This window comes from Amblyomma maculatum, chromosome 7, assembly GCF_055883805.1.
Source record: "Amblyomma maculatum isolate TAMU_Amacu chromosome 7, ASM5588380v1, whole genome shotgun sequence".
Classification (NCBI taxonomy): Eukaryota; Metazoa; Arthropoda; class Arachnida; order Ixodida; family Ixodidae; genus Amblyomma; species Amblyomma maculatum.
Window position 1 is genome coordinate 16,782,333 of NC_139350.1, and position 6,465 is coordinate 16,788,797.

The window sequence follows — 6,465 nt, forward strand, 5'->3', positions numbered from 1 at the left end:
GGTGTCCACAGAGCAAGTGCAACAGATATTGCGCCTTTCCTATTGCTGTGATCGGGTTATTCTAATTAATTACTTAAACAATTTATTGACGTATTCATGTTTTCAGACACAGTACGTCACGCTCTATTGATTGACACCACTCATTAAGCTCTACCACTTCTCAATTACTCACAACTGTTGCAGACATGAGTTTGCAGACACGTTCTGCGAGCAGAAATCTACGAACATAGCGAAGTAATGCTTTCACATTACAAATTCACTTGAAGTGGATTCCAACAACTGTTCGAAAAGGCACAATTAATCCATTGCGCCACAGCAGCTTTTATTTCAACATTATATTTATTACACCGTTTACATGTAGGAATGAGCTACTATTTACAGACTCAGCTACTCAGACAGTGGTCCGTTGGGATGCGACCGCGATGAACGCCCCTCCTGCTCGCTAGCGATGAGGTGCGCTCCAGACCGATGCCTGTGATATCGGAGTAGGCGCTGTACTCCTCATGGATGGGGATCATGTGCGACCAGTGTGGTGTGCGAGCCGCGCGCTCTCGCCGGCAGAACGCAATTACTCAGCGGCGGAAAAGGAATGTTTGGCCATTATCTAAGCATTCGGACGTTTCGAAATGTACGTAGAAGGAACAAGGTTCAAGGTCGAGACCGACCACATGGCCTTAACATGGCTGAAACGCCTGCGCGAGCCCAGCGGTCGGCTTGCGCGGTGGGCCCTGACACTACAACGCTTCGAGTTTGAAGTGCGCTACCGAAAAGGGACTGTCAACGCAGTCGCGGATGCGCTGTCATGGGCGCCGGTCACTGACACCCAAGCGGCAGGCGAAGACGAGGAGGAGATGAAAGGGCAGCTGTCTCCCCCTCTGCGTAGGGAGCGCGCAGCGGGCAGCACCTCGCCTGCGGAGCACCGAAAGCACGTGCGCTTTGTGGGAGCAGTAGTCCCACTCGAAGTTGCGTTCAGCAGAGAAGAGCTTATCAGAGCTCAGCAGAAAGACTCGTACTGTCAGGAGTTAAACAACCGTCTTAGCGAAGAGACGAATACTCTGACAACTCAGGCCCAATTGCGTTGTGAAGCCACTGGTAGTGTGGTTAGCGCTAACTCTAGTGAAGCTGGTATTGCTACGAGTGAGTTGGAGAACTTCCTGCTGGACTGTGAAGGAGCTTTGCTAAAATACGTGCCAGACAAAGACGCCTCCAGTGAGTGCTTTAAAGTTGTGATTCCGCGCAAACTGCGCCGCGCCGCGATGCGGCACTATCACGACGCCGACGGTCATGGGAGCGCCCCAAAGACATGGCGGAAGCTTTGTCAGTTCGCTACATGGCCCGGAATGAAGGCTGACGTATATCGTTACGTGCGAACATGCCACATCTGCCAATAGACGAAGCCTCGAGGTGGCAAACTACCTGGCTTATTCAAGCCCATCATAAGCATGAAGCCATGGCAAATCCTGGCGTGCGATATGATGGGGCCGCTGCCGCGCAGCAAAAAGGGGTACAAATACGTGCTCGTCGTTACGTGCCATTTCAGCGCTTTCGCTGAACTGTATCAGCTGCGGAAAGCTACTGTCCGGGAGATCTTGGGAAAGCTGTCGGAGGTGTTTTGTCGTTTTGACTTTCCAGAGCGACTGATAACCGACAACGCCATGTATTTCATATCGAAGGTGTTTCGTGATACGTGCGCGGCAATGGGTGTACGGCAGCAGAAAACCACGTGCTATCATCCCCAGTCCAACGTGAGCGAGCGCCGCAATCGGGATATCAAGCCGCTCCTGGGCGCATATGCGCGGTCGCATAATGATTGGGATGAGCACTTGGACGCCATATCCTTCGCTCTGCGCACGAGTGTAAATCGCTCGACCGGCTTCACGCCGGCTTTTCTCTTGTTTGGCAGGCAGCTTAACATGCCAACAGACACGGTCCTGACCCATAGGTCGGACGATGTTCGCAAAGTCGAGGTAAATGTCGACGACTACGCACGGCGATTACGAGAACGGTTGGCCAATGCCATTAAGGAGGCGAGCGGCAGCCGTGAGAAGACCAGGGCAAGCCAAAAGGCGAGCTATAACAAAACCCACAGGGACCTTGAGTTCAAGTTGGGATACACGATGGTGAGGCGAAATCATGTTCACAGCGATGCATCCGCGGGATTCGCGGCCGCCCTTGCGCCCCGATGGGTCGGGCCCTATGTGATCGCCGAGAAACAGTCGCGACTGATTTACCGATTGAAAGACCCGCATTCGGGCCGAATAAGCGGACCCATTTATGTAGGAGAGCTGAAGCAGTATTTTCAGAGAGATGCTGCGGAAGCTGAAACGCCTCTCGTTCCGGAGAGCGCCGAGGCGGGCGATGCTGAGAGCAGTCTCTACCGGCATCGCTATAACACACGCAGCCAGCGAAATCGTTGAGGCCGCATGCGTGAGAGCGCACATGCAGGCCTCAAACGCGGTCCTTGCTCGCACAGTTCGCATTCGAGCTGTTGAGGAACGCCAGACGCGCGAGTTCGCGCTCAAGCGCATGCAAGGGAAGGCAGTCCTTTCCGCGATGTTACAGTGAGGAAGGTAGGCGAAGTCGCCTAAAGTCAACCGCAAGGGCACGAGAGGTCTCGTGTTTATCCGGCGCGTGTCGATACACAAGCCGGCAGTGTTCCTTTACGCGAAGCTTGTGCTGAGCACGTTCAGAAGGACCTAGCCCGCCGACTGGCCTTATTTATAACACCAGCACTCCGGGCGCATGGGCCACGCTGTGTGCATTCAGGCGGCGACAGTGGCGAAGGTGATGTTTAGACAGCGCGCCCTGTGGCTGCGCCAGCCTGCAAAAGTTCTTGGAGCAGCTCGCATTCGAGTTCGACCGAATAACGGACGGGAGGGCGAGGAGATACCAGTGCACTCTGACCTCTCCCGCCGCAGTCTGGGCTTTCCCGGACCCGAGTACGTCTGTTCAACCCTGGCTGGAGAAGATGAACGAGCCCTGCCTCCTGCCCTGGTTGACAATCCCAGGGCGTTGACACTGCTTGAAGCAAGCTGCGGACCACGATTCCAGCTTTCGAACTTCGCGCCTTCACCCCGGCAGCAGCGACTACGATCCCAAATGTAGAGCCTACTTCTCCGGGGCACAACCTAGTGTCCAGCGGAAGGGAATTGCCGAGAAGCCAGACCAACGGCACTAAAGGGTGGAAGCGACGCGCGCCTGCACCCCCGGGGGGACGCCTCGATTGAGGTAGGAGGGGTGTGGGAAGGAACATATCGCCGCTACTACCCCTCTTGGCTACGATGTGTCGGCGAGTGTGAGGTGTGGCCTCTCCTCTTCATATCACGTGACAACCTTCTTCCTCCTCTCTCCTTCGGCTGCTGTGGCAGGGGAAGAGCAGGATGTGTTGGCTGGGTGTGGTTTTCGGGGAGACGGAGTGCGTGTGTGGTGTGTGTGGTGGTGTGCAACCTCTGACAGAACTGACCGGACGTGCAGCTGAGCGGACGCATCCGGAAAAGCAGGGACTGGCATCAGGTGAACTGAATTGGTTGGTCGCGCGTGCGCTGCTGAGGAAAACCATTAAACCGGTTTACCCTTTGGTCCTCTGTGTTCGTGTTGTTCTTGGGGGCCACCACTGTGGTCTGAGAGCTAGCGGAGCCTTGTTTGCTCTGAGAGTGGAGCCGCAGCCCCGTAGAGAACCCCACAGAGACTGAACAAATAAAATGAGCAAGCGGTCATGCCGAGATATCAAATGTATGTAGCTTAAAATATAGGAAGAGGCAGTCGGGACTGTTGGAAGCAATCGTAAAAAGATTAAAGATTCAGACATGCAACAAAGAACAATATTAAATTCATTAGGTACAAATAAAGACACTTAATACGGGCTCGTTTCGAAGGAGCTGACAGTATTCGCCGCGAGATCGACCAAGAGGTGGCGCCACCGTCACTCCGGTAGTGTGGATCGGCAGCCGGCGGCGCTCACTGAATCGCACTCTGCGTAGGTCTGCTTCCGAGTTTACGGCGGGTTTGTTGGCGATGAAAACGTGTCTTCTGCAGTATTTCTACAATTTTGCACAAAAAATCCAGGGGATTTCGCCAATGCAGCAGAGGAAGAGCGGATTTTAGGAAAACAAAGCACGCAACCACCAGTCTTCTAGATTTACTTTGCATGTTCTCACGCGCCTAATGCTCGGGCCTGCCTAAAGACAGCATTGTTTTTCTTATCGACTTTTAAACAGTTTGCTCGTGTCTCATGCGAGTAAGACCAGCGAATTTAGTGTCAAGCCCATGCAGATTCAAGGTTCGTGCTCTGACCTGCAGTAATTTAGATTGAATCGAGAAAGCCTGGATCATTATATCGTACTTGAGGATTTGGCAGGTTAAATGTAGCATTGGCAGCGCACTGCATAGTGAGTTGCTTTAGATTGAGTGCACATCAAGTCCGGCCCAGACAACCACGCACAAGAATTTCCCAAAAATGAGATCACGCCGACACTATACAGGAAACCTCGCCGCACAGGAAAGCTGATTGTTCACGTGTATAGTGCAGAGTGGATTGAATTTGCCGAGATGCTTTTTGCGGCCACTGTCATAGAACGTTATAGTTTATTAATGCATGCGCCACTAACTGTAAATGATTTCCTGAAACGAGGAAAGTATAAGGGATTTCTGATGTGTGTTACGTTAATATATAACGGTAAATTATCGTGTAATTATTTTGTTTTGCAATGCGAGTAAATTTCACCCTGTGAGAAAACTTTTACGCACTTGACAGAATTTACAATAATCAGCGATTAATTTTCAGTAACTTTAAAGTCCAAGCTACGAATTACTCGCTGCGAAGACGTCGTTATAAACTGCGCATGGGCACTGTCATGTTCTGGGAAGCAATTTTACAGGCTGCAAATTTCTTTATCACTAATTATTTAGCAATGACTAAATCTTATGCGAAGTAAAATATTAGGGTTGCTTCCAAAACAGATGCCGGATAAAAAACTATTCCGAAATAAATGGAGGTCATCTTATCATGCGACTATAAAAATGTATTAATTCCCGAACTAAACACTGATATTTAAGCCCGCATGAAGCTGTTTTATCCCCTTGTCTGAAATGATAAGTTTTGTCGGAAGACAGCTCTAGTACGAAAAGGGACATAAAGATTATAACAGGCTACAAGTAAAGTACATTGATCTAGGTGTATTATGTTATATTTAGGGTAACGTTTAGGTGCAGGGAATATGTTTCCGAAAGATTCGAGCATTTCTCTAAAGCAAAATGTGCTCACTAAATCTTTTACGGATGCACAGAAGCCTTCAACAACAAAAGAAAAGAAAAGAAAAGAAATGTATAATGGCCCGGGTTTAACGCATGAAAGCGGCATCGGCTATGACGGATGACTGCAGAGGCTACTTTTGGTGTCGTTTTTTTTTTCATTATCACCACATTTACCACTTGGGATTGTTTATTGTGCAGTGAAATCCCACAGCAGAGGAACGCCTTTCGAAACGGTTGTGATTGAATCCCCCGTCTAGAAATCAGCAGTCGAGCGCCCTTTCCATCGAGACACCGCAACAGAGTTTTAAAAGCAAAAAAAAGTACTCACACAACACTATCGTGCATACAGACTGTATAGCAGGCATAGAGTGGTCTCTTCAAACTGCATTCTGCTATAAGAAGCAGTCTGCGGTGGCATATGTTTTAGTAGCTGCGGTATTCCAAACAGAAACGGGAATAAGCGATTTCTGAGCGTTTGCATTAACGTGTATTGACGGGAACGACCTGTTTTGCTTTGACACGGCGGTAACGACAGTGCCACTTCGTTTGAGACATTGCATGTCAAATGATTTCAAGCGCCGAATGCCGCGATGGATGATGTCCTTATCTCGATACGGACAAGTATATATATTTTTTAAAGAAGCGTGGGGTTATAGACTGTTCATATTTATTTTGCAAGAGACATATAGGTAAGCAAAAGCTCACAGGAACTGCGAAACAAACAAAAACACTCCTGTACACTCCGCATGCGCGCGCGTAAATCACTGCGGGCTGGCACGCGACGCGAAAACGCATCCACACTGAGTAGGTTTCGCCACTGAGCCGCAAGGTGGCGACTCTGCTCGATCTCGAGGCCAATACATCCGTGCCACCGTGGAGCCACTTCTCCTGCCTCATAAAGGTCATGTACTTTCCACAGCATAGGAGAGTTCCCCATAACTACATCTATGAGTTCAACGTAAATTATATAATACGCCCTGAATCACGTCGGTATTTCTTTCCCTGAATTTGGTTACGTCGGTATTTATTTCCTTACTTTTCTAGCTTTTATGTGCTTTGTTTTGTCGATTTCTCTCTTCTTTTTACACACCTGCTCCATTTTATTTCTACATAGGCCTACTGCAATTCGTACCCGGCGTCCCTCTCAGTTATGGCTCCAACGAAACATAAAAGCATTACATTAGTAAATGCATGCCGTCGCAAAAAATATTG